Source organism: Vulpes vulpes, chromosome 4 (genome assembly GCF_048418805.1).
Source record: "Vulpes vulpes isolate BD-2025 chromosome 4, VulVul3, whole genome shotgun sequence".
In the NCBI taxonomy this organism is placed as follows: domain Eukaryota; kingdom Metazoa; phylum Chordata; class Mammalia; order Carnivora; family Canidae; genus Vulpes; species Vulpes vulpes.
This window is the reverse complement of record NC_132783.1, coordinates 52,342,217-52,362,186: the sequence shown is the minus strand read 5'-3', so window position 1 is coordinate 52,362,186 and position 19,970 is coordinate 52,342,217. Positions and strand designations below refer to the sequence as shown.

Below are 19,970 nucleotides of genomic sequence, written 5' to 3'. Positions count from 1 at the left end.
AAAATAGTCTCCAGATATTGCCAAACATCCCTGGGGAACAATATGGATCCAACTGAAAACCACTAAATCGTGAGCAAATCAGTCCTAGTCAACTGAGCATTAAAGTCATGGCTTTTTCAATAGGCTTATTCAATCTTCATGGAAATGTCACTCTGGTCACTTGCTCTGGTGAATCAGAAGCTTAGAATCCCTAAGAAATGGGGTATGCAGATTAGATGTTATCCTTCACACCCTCTAATATCCTGTTCCACCTGTATCATCACAAGGAAGCCAACTTTATTTAAGACATTGCTGCAATGAAAATTTGTCGGGTTGACTCTATTCAAATACTGCATCTGAATTCACAAGGCCTTTTAGATCTACAAACATTTAGGCTTTTCTTCAATCAATATATTGAGTATAATATCAGAAGCTTGTCTTCCACTGAATCATTTTATAAGATTTAATTCATTTTTACATTCCAGTTACCATAGGGGAAGTGAGACAAATTTAAGCATACAAAGAGCTTATAAAACATGCTTCCTTGGTCTCCTGCTTCTGACCTTATGCCAACCATTCCTGGAATAATTGCAGAGAAAGGTAGACTTCCAAAGCCATAAAGCCTCCCTTGCCTGGCAACAGGGAATTTTTGAGGCTTTCTTCTGTCTCCTGCTGATTTGTTCTACTCCTTATCAATCTGTTGATTGTACCTGATTCCCTGACAACTCTGTGCTAGAGCTCCATTGTGAGGATATAGGGAGAAAAATGCTTATCTCAAATGCTTGGAAATTCAAACCTCTATTATATGGTAAAATCATTTTCATGGAGACAAGTTAGTTTCCTAAAAGTTAACATTTTACCACTGCGCAAATTTTCTTAGATATGAGTTGAACATTGATTTGTTTGTATGTCATTTAGACTAAATGCTTAGCTGATTCAGTTTTCAAATTTATCTCAAATTTCAAATATTCACATTAATTATAGGTAAACACAAAAAGATGGTCATTTTATTATCAACAGTTTCTCCTTTACATGTGTATCTTCTTAAATCAAATCAATTCTAAAAAGTAAATCCTTGAATTTAAAAAGAAACGAAATGTAATGTTTTTCACAAATAAGACATACAGTGCAAGGATTTAAAGAATAAACTTTGAAATCAGATCTGTATTCAGTTTCATTTACTAGCTGTGGGTCTTGACCAAGTTATTTAAATTGTTTCTCAGCCATAAGATAGACATATATATGTGCTTTCATAACTTTATGTTCTGATTAAATAAAACAAAGCATTTAAATTACTTTCCACAGTGTCAAATAGTAAGCACTCAGTACCAGCTATTTTTATTGTTATGTAAAATTAGTTATATAAGTCTATATATGGAACAGAAATAAAAACTGAGCACTGGATCTTTCAAAAATATGTATGATAAATATATTTTGCTTTTTTACTGACCTCAGTCTCCAAGTTGAGAATTTTTGATGGCGAAACAAAGGCTTGGTGGGTCTAAAGGTAGCAGTGAGTTAACTTCATATTGAAGTCTCAGGAATTATTTGTACTCTTGGTTGAGGAATAGCCTCTGCCTTATGTAGACCTGACCCTGATAAAGTTTGAAATGGGATATATTTTCCTCAGTTTTCTTAAATGTAATCTCTGCCTAAACTATTGAATAAATGAAAAAGTGGGGATGAAATTGTTTTATGTAAAAGCAAGTGTTTCATAGTTTTATGTACTGTACAGATAATTTATAGTTCAGAAATATAGAAACAAAACAATCATATTGACTTATATAATCTATAGTAGAAGGCGAAATTTTGTTTAGAAAAGATGTGAGGAAGATATAATTAATGTAATGACCTTCTCATTAAGAACTTCAAATGAACCATAAATCAATGTTACATAGAAAATGGAAGGGTCTGGTATGAGTGATGTTTTTATCCCAGATAACAAATAATTCAATGGAGATAAAAAATATATATAATATAAAAATTCATATTCCTTAATAGGACATATTCTATGTTTTAACATCTCCAAATTTAGGTTTTCAAATAGAATTCCTAATGTTTACTAAGTATCTTGTTTCATTTAATTATACCTGTTCAGTAGTTCTAAAAGCTAGAGTCAGACTGAAGTTTAAAGGAGGAAAGCATCATTGTTTTAGTTGATAAAAGATCATTAAAATGTAGAAATAAATCTTGTCTTTCATATTTTCATGGATGTTACCCTTGGCAATCCTCAATATTAATTGCTGATCTTGATATGTGTCCCAAATTTTTTACTAATGGAGAGACTTGGGAGTATTTTGGTTTAGGAACAAGGGCTGATTATATCTTCCTCATATTGGAATCCCTACAAAAGGAGTAGGCCCAATGTTTCAATTCCATTATAAAATCTGAAGTAAGGAAGTTAACATCCTCTTTTTGGTGGAGAGGAGATAAATACCAGGAATTATATCTTGAATAGAGCCACTGATGCCTAAGTTGTGGCAAAAGACTGTTAAGTACTGAAATTTGACAGATAGCATGAGTCAAATGTAGGGGATCACAAGAATTGGAAAACTCAGAGTATGTGAGTAGAAAGGACTATTGAAGTGGGATGGTTCACCTCCTGAAATGGAGTAAAGTCAAAGTGGCTTTCTATCCATTCACCACAAAGGCCTTAAGTATATCAGATTATTAGAAAGCCAGACTGAAAAGAGGTGAAATATTTCTCACTCAGGAAAAACCCAAACATTTTATGAAATATCATTTATTCAACTAGGTTTTCCCAAAGGTTTTATAATTCCTTTAGTGCCAGCAAGGGAATTATATTTGCTTAAAATTTCCAGCATGTTCCTAAGGGAGTTTGACTTCTTAGTATGATTTCAGAGGGTATTACTGTAGATTCTCTGATTTCCAGTATTCAACTTAAAAAGTTCAGGAGTACCTTTAGTATCTGTTAGGAGTACCTTAGTATCTGTTCAAGATAGGATTCTTCACAAATCTAGATCGCATTTTTTTCCAGAGGTGATAACTTGGAGTTCTCATTAGAAGAAAAATTAGGTTAGGGCTTAATGTAGGACCAATAAAGGACCCGAAAGAATGGGATTAATACCAAGACTTGTCCATGGCTTTTGCACCATGAAACACATCAGTGAATAATAGTATGGGAGGGATTATGTGTTCTAGGTTCTTGGTTATAAGACTTCTAGAAAATGACTAGCTTCAAATTCTCCTGTTCCTTTGACCAGGATGCCTAATTTGCAGCCTGTTTAGCTCAGGTGAATTGCTTTTGGTCTTGTTTCAGGGTAGCTCTTATTGCTTTCAAAATTTAGTTCTTCTTCAATATTTATGTTTATATACCATTTAGGAAAAAGCAAGAGGGAATAAAAAGGAAGTTAAAAGTGGGAAAGTATGGAAACTGTGATGTATTACAGGGCCTTAAAAAATGAAATGTCTTGGTAGTAATGGAGAAAGAGAGGGAGATGGAGAGAGGATAGAGAGAAAGAGAGAGAGAAGGAGGCCAGGAGGCAGGAAGGGAGGGAGGGAGGAAGAGAAAGAGAAAGTGAGAGAGAATGTCCGAAAGACCAAGAAAATAAAGAAAGATCAGATGATAGTGAATGGCCTGTCAGGGAGGAAGGGAAACAGATCTGAAAAGCATCTTTATCTGCTCTGAATTCTCAAAATTTTCCATTCAATATGCACAGCCTTACAGTTTTGCAAAATTTGTCGAGTTTGACAAATCTTCCATAGAAGGATGGGCAGATACAGTATTCAAGGTCGCTTCTCCCATGCTCTCTATTCTGACTGCTAGACTGAGCTAGAATGCTGATAACAGAATAGAGCAGTTGCCAGGATTGACTGAAGGTCTACAATTACCATTCTCTCTAACAAAGCCCTGGTTCTGATGTTCAGACCAGTGAAAAGAGGTTATCTTTAAGTTTATCCATTTCTAATTTAAAGGAGGACTGCCATTGAATGGGAAAGCAGGTTTCTTAAAATGTATATTTAGATTACTTCCCCACTTAATATTCATGCGATGCATACATCTTTCATAAATGGAAACACTACAGAATCAAAAAAGCTTCATAAAAAGCATTCATAATACCATGAACACTCATTAAGCTAGGGGGAAGAAACCCATAGAAACACAGTATTTTTGGTCTAGGGTTAATAAATTCTTCATAATAAACTCTTAGCTGCTAACATTCATGTTACATATATAACCGGCCTAATGAATTAGGTAATTGGCCTTTGCACTTTTGTAAAACTTTGATAAATATTATCAACTGGCAATTCTAAGAACCAATCTCAGTCTCATCTCGGATGTTTTCCCCCTTCATCTCTGCTTACCTTACATAACTCAACCTTATTTGAGCCCCATCCAGGTTTAGCAGGGGACTGCATCTCCTCAATTTGAATCTTGCTTATATGTAGATTTCTTAATTTATTTGAACTTCATGTTTCCATTTATGAAACACAGGCAAAAATGTCTCTTACACCTGGCTGCTGTGAAGACTTATGGAATAACATATGCCAGCTCCTTTTCCGTTTTAACTAAAACATACTCCATCTACTGCTTCTCAACTTTTACCTCTAGTACCTTCTATGAAGGCTGGGAAAAAAAGAGGCAGACACTTCCAGGAAAAGTGATTATTTTCCTTTCAAATATTTGTGCCTGATTATAAATTCTGTACAGCTAATTCTAACTGACAGAAAACAGAAAAATACTATAAGTATACAATTTAGAAAGAAATACAAAAAGATATTTATGGAAATTGTTAATATTACTATCATTATTAATAGCTGTAATTATATTCTGCTTAAGGCAAGTAATGACTCAAATGCAAATAATCGGCTCTTCCACACATACCCATATACATACATACCAAGTTGTCTTCACAGGGTGACCTCAACCTCAGCCTTTGTAGGGGTAAAAAACATTTATTTCTTCTACCTTCTTTGGCTGGTCTAATAATTAAAATTATGTAAGACAGATTAATACAAGAACAAGAGACAAAGACCCAGTGGAACTGAGTAACTCCCCAAAATGGCTAAAGCCATCATCTAAAGACAAAAGAAGATGTTAGGGGTGGGGAGTAGGCTATGTGAGGTTACCAGGAAAAGCACAGTAAATAAAGATAATGTTGTCACTCAGATATAAGTCCTTGCCTTCGTCACTGATAAGAGTTTCTAAAGATTTGGTCATCCCCCTCTTCCTGGCATAGTATTAGGTACATGCTTATAAATGAAGATTTCCCTTATCAAAAGGGTAACTTCTACTCAGTTTTTCGAGCTTCACCAGTGTCTTCTGTTTCTTCAGTTTAAAATAAGCAGTATGCCAAAGAGGCTTATCTTGTGATGACAAAATCTTCTCCCTTTCAGTTCCTCTTTTGGAATTTCAAAAAAGAAATTTCACAATCCAGAAGCATAGTTGATAGATTGCTCCATACCTCAATGAAGTAGTCTTAGTCTGGAGAATGGGTCAGGTCAGTTCAGTTAAACAGTCCTATCTCATTTCGGGAGGCGGTCCCAAAGTCAGGCTATATTGTGAAAGCAAGCCATCAGGGATTTAACAAGAAGTATTTCTATGGAAACAAAAGAAAAACAGAAGTTAATGTTTAGAGCAAATTATAAACCCAGTGTCTGAGTCCTGAGAACTGCCAGTTGAGGAAACTTCTAGATGTCTGCTTCAAAGTATCTTCAGATGCAGTGAGAGCAGGCAATGGCAATCTGACAGAACTTCCTGCTTTGCCATTTGAATGGCTCTGATGATATCAAGGGGCCTACCAGTCAACTTTCTGAGTGGCTCAAACAGCAAAAGATGGTCTAACTATGAGCCCCAGTGGTGAGTTACCAAGTGTTCTAGCCAGTATGCAGGGCTTCAGGAAAAGGCAGTTTAATTTCTCAGTGATTGCAAGGCAGAAGAGAAGGAGAAAATTGAAGTGCTAGTTTGGAGATTTGTAGGCATATGAGGAAACTCGAAGAATCTAGGTTCCTATCCAGTTTATAAAGAACAAAACCGGGCAACCTGGGTGGCTCAGCAGTTTAGTGCCACCTTCAGGCCCAGGGTGCGATCCTGGGGACCCAGGATCGAGTCCCCCATCAGGCTCCCTGCATGGAGACTGCTTCTCCTTCCACCTGTGTCTCTACCTCTCTCTCTCTCTCTGTTTCTCATGAATGAATAAATAAAATCTTAAAAAAAAAAAAAAACGAAACAAAGCAAAACAAAAAAACCTCAAAGATAAATTAGCATGAATAGAAAACAGGACTAGAATCTGTATCCACATAAGCATTGTAGTTTTTACTGAAGCAGGATTTTTCTATCATCCTCATTTTTACCAAAGGCAATTATAAGTAAAACTAATTTGTTTGCAAAATATATCTAGTCTCTGGACATCTGGTGGCTCAGTAGTTGAGCATCTACCTTTGCTCAGGTCATGATCTCAGAGTCCTGGGATCGAGTTCTGCATCAGGCTCCTGGGAGGGAGGCTGCTTCTCCCTCTGTCTATGTCTCTGTCTCTCTCTTTCTGTGTCTCTCATGAATAAATAAATAAAATGTTTAAAAAATGTCTAGTTTCAATAAATTTTTCCTAAAGGTAGGTAGATACATAGATAGATAGATAGATAGATAGATAGATAGATAGATTTGGTCTGATTATTTACATAAGTGCAGCAAGAATAGTGATTGATCATATAGGCTCCTTTAAATCTGCTTTATTGAAACTTTTCATTAAAAACCTCAATAGGATTTTTAAAAGCCCCTAAGTCTAGGAAACCAAGCCAAAGACTTGCTATCAGACCAGCCTGAAATACTTAATAGATTGCAGTGACTTCCTTTCTTCTCAGGGTCCCCAAAATATCCTATAAGTTTCCTACACCTGCCAGGAAGTGACCTTAGTTACTCACCTGGTAAGGCTGCTGGGAACCCAGTAGGCAAGGTGCCTGGTTGTATGTCCAAGGGGCTTTATTGGCTCCATTAAGTCAATCTTAGTTCCTTAAAGCTGTCTGGCATATCTGATTTTATGCACATTCTCAAATCTGACGCCCCAGTCAAAGCCTTGATAATATAATCAGTTTCTATCCTATTACAAGACCAGATTTTTATTAAATTTATGAAAATAAATATATTACCATGAAAATAAGAATGCTCATTGAGAGTTTCAGAATTCAGGTGGGATTAGGCAGGAAGAAAAAGATAAATATTTCATCTTTGTTCACAAAGCTAGATTTTACCAAAATGCTCTAAGTCATATAGGTAGCTTAAGAGAAAAGAGAAAATTGCCTTCTAAACCTGGAAAAATAAAGCATTAAAAAATTCAGCAGTGTTTCAAAAAAAAAAAAAGTCATAACAATTATAATCACCATTAGTTTATTCAGTCCCATGTAGTTATTCTTGTTGATCTGATCTCTTGTTAGCAGTTTTATAAATCCAGTTTTTCCATTATAGTCTTACTCAGTTTAATGGTCTAATCTTAAAAGTTATCAGAAACTTGTACTCAGTGTTCTTTCCTTGAGTCACACTAAAGATGAAGCATTTTTCCAATTGGTATAAACCAATAAATTGTCTAATAAACAAAAGACTTAAAACAACCATGGTAAAGATCTCATGAGAGTTCATTATAATGCAATTAACAATGAAATTTGCTTTTTTCTGTGACACACTACTTCAAGACAATAGCTAGAATTATATGTAAAAATATTTTACCGGGACGTATCAGATTTCTAGGAATTTCACAAGTCCTAGAACACATATTAATAACATTTCACCCATACAATATCATCTAAGGCTTATCATCACTTATTAGACAATGCTTCCCATGTAATTTACCATCAATCTAATTGTGTAATAGCACTCTTTTCATGGGGAGATAGTACAAATATTTTCAGATGTTCCAATGACCCTCTGGGATATCCCAAAGTTAGTTTGAGGTCAAAAAGTCTTCATTTAGAATTTGATCTGTGGGGCAGCCCTGGTGGCCCAGTGGTTTAGTGCTGCCTTCGGCTGGGGGTGTGATCCTGGAGACCTGGGATCAAGTCCGGTGTCAGGCTCCCTGCACAGAGCCTGCTTCTCCCTCTGCCTGTGTCTCTGCCTCTCTCTCTCTCTGTGTGTATGTCTCTCATGAATAAATAAATAAAATATTTAAAAAAAAAGAATTTGATCTGGGGAAGTTTGTCAAAAGCATCAAAAGGTTTGAACATTTAACTAAATAAGATCAAAGATCATTATGAGGCATTACTTATTTATTTAAACAAAGTAACAGGAAAAGATTTCAAAGGCAAATACATAGGTCACATAATGGTGAGCAAAACATAACTTTTTTAATATTAAGAAGATTCAGTTTCCTTAAGTAAACAAAGACCTGATGAGAAAGAGCACAGGAAATCATTTTGATAAATCACCAAACCTTTGCTTTCCAGGAAGATTATTTAAAAGATAAAGGAAAATGTTTCATAATCTCTTATCAGTTATAGACCAATAATCCAAGAAAACTGTCCTTTTCAGCAGATGAAAGAAAATCAAGGCTTAGTTTTCTGTAAGTACATGATTGCTTTTAAAGATTTATCTACTTATTTTAGCAAGAGAGAGAGAGAGAGAGTAGGGAAGAGGCAGAGGGAGAGGGAAAGATAATCAGAGAATCTCAAACAGACTCTCCACTGAGTGGAGAGCCAGAGTTGGGACCTCTCTTACAACCCTGAGATCATGACCTGAACCAAAATCAAGATTTGGATCCTTAACCCACTGAGCCACCAGGCATCCCAGTATGTGATTACTTTTAAGGCTTAATTTTATAACTCATAACAAGCTCCTTCAATTTTAGTCAAATTGACTACACAAGGTAAGGTTCTCTCTTTCTTTTCTCAATTTTCTATTTAATTTTGTTCTCTATCTCTACTTTTCCATTCTGCAATAAACAGTTTTACTTTAAGAAAAATGCAGGTAGCCCGGGTGGCTCAGTGGGTCTGATCCTGGAGACCTGGGATCGAGTCCCATGTCGGGCTCCCTGCCTACAGCCTGCTTCTCCCTCTGCCTGTGTCTCTGCCTCTCTCTCTCTCTCTGGGTCTTTCATAATAAATAAATAAAATCTTTAAAAAGAAAAAAAAAAGACAAATTCACTTTTCTTTTCTCCTTAACAAAAATGCATCTCCATACCTCATACCTTTCCTTAGCCAAAAATATATCCTTTCCCTACATATCTAGTTGTTTCCATTATTACTGATAGTAGTTTTAAATACGTGTTAATTAGAACCTTAACCCTTAAAAACTTTAAATTTTAGTGAAACTAAGAAGTAAACAATTGTGGGAGCACCTGGATGGCTCAGTCAGTGGAACAGGAGACTCTGATCTCAGAGTTGTGAGTTCAAGCCCCATGTTGAATATAGAGATTACTTAAAAATAAAACCTTAAAAACAGAAAAGAAGAAGTAAGCAATTGTGAATTGTCTGTTACACCAGCATTCTTTAGATTGGCAAATTTATTAGTATATATTGTAATTTCTGGAAACATGTACTCTTTTTAATAGCATATTTCAATGTGGCACAAGTCATGTCTACTAACAGGCCCAAATTTATCTTTAGTTCCTTTGCAATAGGAAGCCAAAAGTACATAAATCTATGTTCAGTAATTAATGTTTCACTATTTTATCTTATTTGGAAATAATTTTAGATATTCAATAAATTTCCAATATTTAACTTATTAGCAAAACTCCAAAGTTTCAAGTTACCAGAAAGATTTTGGAAGCAATCTGTAAGTACATATACTATAAAATATAATTATTGCTTAAAAATTAGTCTAAAAATTCTTATCCCAGTTACATCTATTGTAAGCATTTGCTCCCAACAATTATATTTAGATTACTCATGAAAATTTTGTGAAACTTTTTGAAAGTCAGCCACCATCCCAAGCTATTTTTCTTGCTGACCAATTTTTTAAAGAGATTTAACATGGATTTATGTGATCTTTAGTAAGGCTAGGTAGAATAAAAGTATTATATTTAATTATGAGAGCTCTAAAGACATGTCTATTTTAATTAAACTTAACAAACTTAAACTAGTTTCAATACCAAATAATATCTGAGATCACATGAACCTGAAAAGAATTTGGGTTAGTTTCTATTATATTTTTGAGAATTTTTATGAATACTAAGTTGATATAAGTGCTTGATTGTTTAAAGCAATTAAAAGGCTCTGTGCAAATTAATTTTAGAGGTAGAAAAATAACACACATTTGTAACATACATATATCGACACACATAAATAGATAAACATAGAGACCATATAGTTACTAATATATGTGGAGAAGATATTTAAGATTTGTATTTGTACTTGACAAGTAATCGTAAGGAAGCCATGGTCTAGAGTTTTCGAAAGAGAACCTTTCCAGCACTTCTATTTTAAAAAGGCCCCTTTATTAGCCTAACTTTTGTTTTCCTTGCGATGAAAAACTTCTCCCTAAAGTTTGCATTTCAAAAAATGGTTCTTGGGTCCTAGAGCCAGAGGTTAAAAGAATCTATATCACAAAGACACAGACACGTTATCCAAGTTTTCTCTAAGGAGTTTTGTGGTACATTTACAATCATACTTTCAATTTCCTGATTTTTCACAGTATCTACAAATGTCTAGAGGCAAATAGGAAACGGTGTGAAGGGACAGAGTTGCTTTCAGAGTTACACTTTTGTTTTTCTAAAAAGTTGTAAATCAAGAATTGTTACTTATTCTGTCTGCATTCCTATAAGCTATCTTCAAAGAACTGGGCAGCCTTTTCCATTATAATACTTAGAGACTGATTTGTCAACTTAACCAACCTATTTTAAATTTGCCTTTTTATATCAGGGAGAAATTTGCCAGCTAAGATAGAAACCAAGAGATTTCTGTATTCTGCTGTCCAAGAGACATAAACTCTTTGGATTGGGGTCTAGGATATAACTGCAAAGGATATTGCATAGGAAGGTCTGAAAGTAACAGAGCCTGATATGGTATCCAACAAAATGAGCCTTATTGTTTATCCTGGTACGTTTGCTAAATGTACTTCCTGGCTTTTAGCATTTACCTGAGTAATCTGTATATCCTGAGCCTAGAGATTAGGCTGGAGTGCTCTCAGTAAATCCTGTAGGGAAAAAAGGAAGCTAAAACAGGCAGATGGAGCTAGATTTTGAGAAGGGGAATTTGTGTTGACTATGGACATTAAATTTTGTTCTAATTTCTATTTTTTTCATTTTATTAAATCAGCCCCTAAGGCTAACCATTATAGTTCTTCATATCCACTTTTGAACTTGATCTTTCCATAGGTACTAATAAGACACTTGCTTAGGATCAGAATGGTCTAAATTTTTTTTTTCTTTTAAATATAGCCAATTCAAAGGATCTATCATCTGGCCATTGACAAGTAGGATCTTTTTTTTTTTTTTTTTTAAGATTTTATTTATTTATTCATGAGACACACACACACACACACACACACACACACACACACACACAGAGGCACAGATGTCCAGAGGGAGAAGCAGACTCTATGCAGGGAGCTCAACATGGGACTCGATCCTGGGTCTCCAGGATCATGCCCTGGGCCGAAGGTGGCACTAAACTGCTGAGCCACTGGGGCTGCCCAACAAGTAGGATATTATATTACTCTCAATAGCAATTCAAACCACGAACATAAGAGTGGTTCCAAGAGAGGGTGCAAAAGATGCATCTCTCACAAGATCAGGAAAGTTCACACCCAGAGTTTGCCTAGTCACCAGCTAGACCCCAATACCAGGCCTTTACTGCTCACCTGCTTGTACTCACAGACCTTTGTTCCACATTTTTCCTTAAGCTCTTCTTTCCAGTTTATCTCTCAACTTGGGCCAACGGAAAGTGAAACCACCCCTCAAGCAACAGCAATTGCCCTGACAAAAACTCCAGCTGGCCCAGACCACCCAGACCAGTTTGAATGTAACCAGCACCCTCCCTCCAACACACACCTGTGAAGATGGACCATGGAATGACCTCTAGAATGACCAAGAACTACCTTTACCTCATTATAATACTAAAAATCTCTACCCAAGAAGGAGCACAAGCCTCAAATACATAAGTACGATGTATGCATAGGCATGTTTCTTTAAGGTGTAAGTGGGACCTTATGCCTGCTCCTGTGTAAATATTCATCCTAACCCTAAATAAAAGGAACCTATTCATCCTTGTCAGGGACTCACAACTTTGGAAATTATTCCCTGTGATCTCCTCCTCATTTGCTGCAGATAAAGTTTCTTTTATGCAAAAACTCACCTGGTATAGTTTCTGTGATTCAACAAGGAGTGAAGTTATATGGTTCAGTTATAGTCCAAGGAACCAAAGGCCTCTGTGGTAAGAGTGGTGTAGTGCAAACACTGTCTCTGATTTCCCGTAAGGACGTGAGACACCTCCAGTCACAGACCTGCTAATCTGTGATACTGAGCAGGTGCTACTGGGATGGGACTTTTCCAATTCTAACAAGACAACAAAAGTTGAGACAACAAAAGCCCTTTAAGGACCAAGACCCCTTAAGACAAACTCCCCTGAGAGCTAGCACAGCAGGACAAAGAGAATGCTGCTCACTTTGTGTCTCAGAATCCCAAGTCTATTCAACTGGCCACTAGATTCATGCCATTATGTGCACCTTCTGGATGTCAGAGGCCAGAGAGAATATGCTTACTATTTACAAAGCTGAGATCTCAAGGCATAGAACAAGATGAAAGAGACAGAAGAGAACAATGATCATCTTTGGGAAGAAAGGGATCAATATAGAACAAATTCTTACCAAGGTCACTATACATAAGGAACTAGTTCACACAAATAAATTTTGCTAATCTAAATTTAGAAAAGGAAAAAAAAAAAAAAGAGGGCAGTCCAGGTGGCTCAGTGGTTTAGAACCGCATTCAGCCCAGGGTGTGATCCTGGAGACCCAGAATCGAGTTCCGCGTCGGGCTCCCTGCGTGGAGCCTGTTTCTTCCTCTGCTTGTGTCTCTGCTTCTCTCTCTCTCTGTGTCTCTCATGAATAAATAAATAAAATCTTAAAAAAAAAAGAAAAGGAAAAAAAGAGACTCTCACTTTCACTGGACTCTGCAGAGAGAAATCCACGGTAAGAATTCTTACCTTCTGCTAGCTTTTTGTCAGAGTTCCTAGGAGGAAAAGCTTTCCTTATCCCCTTCCAGATTCTTTGGCTGTTCAAATAATTAAATTGATATTAGATACACAGAAGAAAGACAAAACTTTAATAACATATATACTTTCTACATCCAGAGTAAAGACCCAGGAAAACTGAGAAACTCTCCAAAATGGCCAAAACCATCACCTTCAATACTGATTTCATCTAAAGACAAAAGATGTTGCGGGGAGGGGGGGGGGGTGTCAGATTTAAGTCATTGCCTTCTCCCTTGATAAGAGTTTTTAGAAATTGAGTCAACCTCCTTTTCCAGTTACAGTTAGTGAGACACCCTTATAAACAGAGATTTTTCCTTATCAATGTAAACATCTCTTATAAAAGAGTAAGATCAAGGGACACGTGGGTAGTTGAGTGTCTGCCTTTGGCTCAGGGGGTCCTGGGACTGAGTCCTGCATTGGGCTCCCTGTGGGGAGTCTGCTTCTCCCTCTGCCTGTGTCTCTGCCTCTCTCCCTCTCTCTCTCTCTCATGAATAAATAAATAAAATCTTTAAAAAAATGTAACATCAAAAAAAGAGAGGAACTTCTATTCGGTTGTCCGAGTTTCACCATGTCTCTTGTTTCTTAAAAATAACCCAGTTAGAATAAGCAATATGTCAAAGAAAATCTGCTCTCCTTTACCTTCTAGGAAACAAATTAGATGTTGATTGTTAAACAGGTCTAATTCAAGTTCAACCAAAACCATTAGCACTAATGGAAAAAGAGTTTAGGAATCTTTATTATTAAAGGAACTTTCTGCTTTTTCAGAATGTGCACATATCTTTACCAGACTAGAAAAAGATGAACTGACATCATATATATATTGGGGAAAAAAAAATGGAAACCACTTAATATTACACTTGTATTTTCAGTGATACATTTATTGTGGCATTTGTCATAGCCACAAATTTGATCTATATTTTCATCATGAATGTCTTTTCCTTAATCTTTTATATTTTAAAAAGTATTTTAATATTTTAGCTTTAATTTTGATGAAATTTCAACTCAATACTATAATGATCTGTTAATTACAAATTCTTTTTGAAGGCAGCTGCTTACTTCTCTGCAATTTGTAGCCTTTTAAACCTACTCAGATCAGCTTTGAAATATATAGTTATGCAGCTTAAAAGTCATTTGTAATGATCATATTTCTAAGATAATCTTGTATTTTAGATATGAATGCAGTAAAATCAAACTACACCACTAATATAATTTGGGGTGAATTTCAAAAGGCTACATTACTCATTCAATGTTTTACTTTAATATAATAATCATACAGATCACACAAAGAATTTTTTTCCTGGAGGCCAGTCTTAAGTTCAACAGCTAGGAATATTAAAAATCTATTGGGGGTTGGAGGGAAGGCCAGATATATGGAGACAACATTGGACTGAATAGAAGCTCAAACAGAGAGAAAAACACCTCCTGTGTATAGCAAATAAACAGTGCATGATCTCATTTGTACCTCAAGACAAGCTACTAAGACCTCTATTGAATAGACAATGAAGGACTTTAACTGTAATGCTATGGAATTCACTGTGGCCATTTTACTATTTGGGGCAATTTGGAGTAAATATATATACATATATAAAAAAATAGAAGTATTTCTACATGTATTGTGTTAGTATGGGTGAAACAGCTGTCATTTAAGATAGGGAGCTTTAAGCAAAGTATAGTGATATGTGATAAAAGAACTATTTTTTTCTATTGGCTTCAAATAGAGTCAAAAGCCTTTATCTATGATAAGCAGATTTTTAAATAAGGAGTCATGAAAATGAAGGCATATGTAGGAAGCATTTTCTTTTAGATCCCTTTTCACTATTTCAAATTGGCTTTTATTTTCCAGTCATTTCTATGATATTTACATTCAGGTAGCTGAATCAGCAAATGGGTTATTAGAACAGACTAGTAATGGAAATGATTTCTTCAGGGATCCCTGGCAGCAAAAGCTTCAGTACAGTGGTACAATGCTAAATGATTTGCATGCTGGTGGGCTGAAGATACTCCAGCCCTATGTTCTTTTCCCCCACTTCCCACTTTGGTTACTGCAGATGGAAATAGGCTCTCTGAAACTTACAACTGAGATAGAGAATTATCGGTTTTCAAATAAACTCTTTAAGTTTTATGGAATGATATTTTCTTTAAAAAAACGAGAATATTTTCCTCTAACATATACATTATATTGAATTATATTTTTAATTTTGTTAATAATGTCAGAGCACACCATGGACATATACTGGGATATTGTAAATATCTTGGAGTAAAAAAGAAATGTTTTTGTTCTAACATCAAGAATAAATACGTCAATTAAGTGGAAATTGGTTAATAATCCAGAAAAGGAAAAACAAATGGAAGCATAAGATAAATTGAGCATTATTTCCCCCCTAAACCACTAAGGTCCAAACACATTGGCCTAGTTTCTAATCCTCCTACCTAGGAATACAGCAAACTTGTTCTTACCTTAATATCTTTGAGCTGGCTGTAGCCGGCTCCTCCTAGTTAATTCATCCTAATTTAAATATACTTTCAAAGAGAGGCCTCTCTTGACACACCCAAACCAAAGAAGTCAGCCAATCACAACACAGAGTGTCATTTTGATTTCTTGTTCTCATAGCATTTAATCATTTCATGAAATTATCTTCTGTATCTATTTACCCATTTGTTATCTTTTTGCTTTCCTGCCTTTTTACCTACTAGAAAATAAACTCCAGGAAAGCAAGAATCCCACCTTCCTTGTCTACTGTTTTATATCTAGCCTGGTCTTAGGATAGTGATTGACAAATCTTGAGTGTTCCATGAATATTTGTTGACTACTTGGAAACATGTTACTTCTTAGTAAATATTATGTTTAGAAAATAAAGCTAGCAATATTCTGGCCAATTCCAAAAACTGTAATTCATGTTTTCAATGCTTATTTCAATTACAGATGGTAATTTGGAGTTATTTTTATATGCATTTAGTTGCACAGTAAGTTGGAAGAATTTATATATTCACTGATTTAGCAGTATGGCTTTGGTGCAAATTAATAGCAATAGATACCATATACTGAATACTTATGCAGGTTCTGTGCTGAACATTTCTTATTAATTCCCTCAAACACCCAAAGATAGTAATTACTATTACTACCGTAATTTCATATATGGGGGAATTAAGAACTAGAAAAATTAAGTAACTTACCCAAAGTTTCTCCATTAGTAAAATGTGGAGTAAGGGATGATGTCAGTTCTGTCCAACCTGCAAAGCCAGTGATCTTAATTGCTACATTTTATGTGCTCTTATTGTATAAGTTGTTATATATCTATATGTTTTTCTTATTTGCACTATAGGACCATATTTTTCTTTTTTATAAGATGTATCTTCTATTTAAGCAACAATCAGTTGTATGATCCCCCCCCCTACTTTTTAGTTTTTGTTATTGTTTTGTTGGTTTTTTTTTTTTTTTTGAAGTAGAGATGTGCACTATCTCAGCATACTTTTTCTCTTTCAACCAAGCCTAGTCTATGAATATAGAAGATTGTGAAGGAAAAGAATTCAAATGGTGACCCTACTACTATGATGCCATTAGCACACTGTCTAACTACCATTATATATTCCCTGAAAAACTCTGCCAGATGTATTATACCATCCTATGGACACTGGTCTAAAGATTTAGAAGTAGGTTTCCAGATGTTGGAAATAATGTATTCGACTGGTAGCTTAATTCTGAAAAATGAAGTTACATGTTTAACTCAATCAAAGAATTAGTTAAGAATACAGACCCTTTCTGCTTGGTTTATTTCACAGTGTGCACATTTTGATTAAGACATTTGAAGAAATCACACAGTATCTACCATGTTAATAAGGCCTCCCTGGGAGGTAGCCATTGTGATTATGGTAAAGAAGAAAAAGAATAGGAGTAGGAGAGAAGGTAACAAGAAGAAAAGAAAGGATTAGCAAGAAGAAGGGAGAAAAAAGAGAAGAAACTATTGAAGGTATAGAAAACAAAGGAGAGAGATTTTATTTACCTTTAAAAACATTCGCTTTGGACACCTGGGTGGCTCAGCAGTTGAGTGTCTGCCTTTGGCTCAGGGCATGATCCTGGGGTCCTGGTTTGGAGTCCTGCATCAGGCTCCCTATTGGGAGCCTGTTTCTCCTTCTGCTTGTGTCTCTGTCTCGTCTGTCTCTCATGAATAAATAAATCTTTTAAAAAATGTTGCTTTTTATTTTTTTAAGCAACAAATCCTTTCTTCTGAAAAGCATTGTATAGAGGTATTTGTATAGTGCTATATTTTCTGCAAAAAATTTAAATACTTGCAGCTCCTTGAATTAAATAGCTATAAACACCTTAACAATTTTAGCGGTTAAGAAAAAAATATTAGGTAGCTCTGTCTCTCAAAAATGTAAAGGTACTAATACTAGTCTATGAGTTTTACAGAGTATTGAGTAGAAGAATGTTTAGGGACATATGGGATCCCTGAGTGGCTCAGTGGTTTAGTGCCTGCTTTCGGCCCAGGGCGTGATCCTGGAGTCCAGGGATTGAGTCCTATGTGCAGGGATCGAGTCCCACGTTGGGCTTCCTGCATGGAGCCTGCTTCTCCCTCTGCCTGTGTTTCTGCTCCTCTATCTCTATGTCTCTCATGAGTAAATAAATAAAATCTTAAAAAAAAGTTTTGGGACATAAATTCATGTAGATTGTTGAGGCATAACTTGCTATTGCCCTGAAGATGTAAAACCACTCTCTTTTTAAATTTATTTTTGTTAATGAACATATATTTAACATGGTAGCACATTCTATATGCTTCAGCCCTTATGTTTCCTCAAATTTTTTTTCAAGTAGTTAGTGATGCTTTAGGCATACTTTTTCTAGAACATTGAACATTAACACAGTGAATAACAGATGTGCCTTTATTAGAAGGAAAATACCAAATCGAATAGATAACATTAAAATCACATTCTCATGCTTTGACTTGGAAAAGCAGGTGAGTCATGTTATTGCAAATAATACAGTATTAATCTGGATATTATAAATACAAGGAAAATATGACTTTTATAGGTAATCTAATCCTATAGCTATATGATCTGATTTTATCAACATGCAATATTTCTAAAAGATCTAAATTAAGGTGTAATCCGGGCAGCCCAGGTGGCTCAGCGGTTTAGCGCCGCCTACAGCCCAGGGCGTGATCCTGGAGACCCCCACGTCAGGCTCCCTGCATGGAGCCTGCTTCTCCCTCTGCCTGTGTCTGCGTCTCTCTCTCTCTCTCTCTCTCTCTCTCTCTCTCTCTCGATTAAATAAATAAAACCTTTTTTTAAAAAAATAAATTAAGATGTAATCCTTAAAAATTTAGCTATAAATCATTTTTTGGCAGATCCTTGTTGCTTACAGTTAATGCTTATATGTGTTTACATCTATAAGATATAGACCTTTAGCTATTTTGTAACTTTGCATCTAAATTTCAAAAAGCCCAATCATTCATCTTTCATTAGCTTGATCTTTAGGAAAAGAAATTTCAAGTGTGTACTTTCTCTAAGCAGTTAGCAACACCTTGACCTATATTTTGAGGCTGTCATTTATGCAGGATATGGATAAAAATAGAACTCAAAAAATTTATGACATAAAAAATATTGAGTAAGATATGCACATTAGCGTAATCATTTGAGTTCAGGAAGACCTGTGATTTAATTTAAACTTGTGATTATTCTTCTAGGCTATTTCTAATTGGTGTCTTCCCTAAGTAGTAGCCACAGGGTATGCACCAAACACAGAACTTAAACAACTTTTCCAACTACAATGCTCTTGCAAAACAATACATTATATTCTTTATTAAGGCATTTTAGTTTGAATACAGGACTTCAAAACAAAAAAAATAATGTTTTTATGTCAACTAAATAAAAATAATAAATAAATTAGAACCTGACTAGAAAATTGACTTTTTCATCTATTGAATTTTCCATTATGTCCATGTGAATCTAGAAAAACATTTAAGACTTTTTTTTTTAAAGATTTTATTTATTTATTCATGAGAGACACAGAGAGAGATAGAGAGAGAAAGGCAGAGACACAGGCAGAGGGAGAAGCAGGCTCCACACACGGAGCCCGATGTGGGACTCGATCCCAGGACTCCAGGATCATGCCCCAGGGGCCAAAGGCAGGGGCTTAAACTGCTGAGCCCCCAAGGATCCCCCATTTAAGACTTTTGAATTAGCAATCCCATCTTATTTTACTTCTAAGGATAAAAAAATAACATGTGTAGATTAAAAAATTTCATATATAGAATTGTTAATCCCTATATTGAAATTAACATAATACCATGTTAATTATAATTGAATAAAATAATTTCATAAATTCAGTGTTTGGTAAGACTGCCAAGCCCAAGATTATTTGAATACTAAAAAATCAACAAATATTTATTAAACCCAAAAAACAGAATAATATTTTCTTGCCACTTGTCTAATGAAATTTATATAATCAAGCAAGATATATATTTTAGAACATAAGCCAGATAGGAATTCTTCCCTGACAACCTATCCCTTAAGTTTGGATTATTTATACCCGTATTACATAATATTTAAAAATGTTTTGCCTTTATTGTAGCCCTTGTCACACAGTTTAGTAATTATCTGTTCATTATTCATCTTTCCTGTTAGATTATCAGATGTCTGGACTGTATCTTTTACTTCTCTTTTGCCATAGTTTAATGTTCGGCCTAGTGTATTGTCAATGCTTGATTAAAATTTGTGAATATTTATTATTCACCTTTGTCTAGCTCCTGGCACATAGTAGACACTCAATAAATATTTGTGGACTGAATGAATAAATGAACGACTCCCATCTGCTTTTAGAATCACTGTGAAGACACATTTCTCAATTACCACATGCT

The 19,970-nt window shown here is 35.2% G+C and overlaps 1 long non-coding RNA gene across 3 annotated transcripts in view; it reads right to left on the bottom strand.

The window, feature by feature from the left end:
• Nucleotides 1-256: 256 nt before the first annotated feature.
• The window catches only part of LOC112919641 (uncharacterized), a 28,682-nt gene continuing 8,968 nt past the window's right edge, over nucleotides 257-19,970 (bottom strand). For 2 of the 3 annotated variants that reach the window (XR_012001046.1, XR_003234934.2), the window contains exons 3-5: nucleotides 13,066-13,133; nucleotides 6,862-7,037; nucleotides 257-5,540 (exon numbers count right to left, since the gene is read on the bottom strand). This is a non-coding gene — a long non-coding RNA (uncharacterized lncRNA). Of the gene's footprint in view, nucleotides 5,541-6,861; nucleotides 7,038-13,065; nucleotides 13,134-16,287; nucleotides 16,345-19,970 lie in introns of all 3 variants that reach the window. The other variant, XR_012001047.1, reaches the window with a different exon arrangement.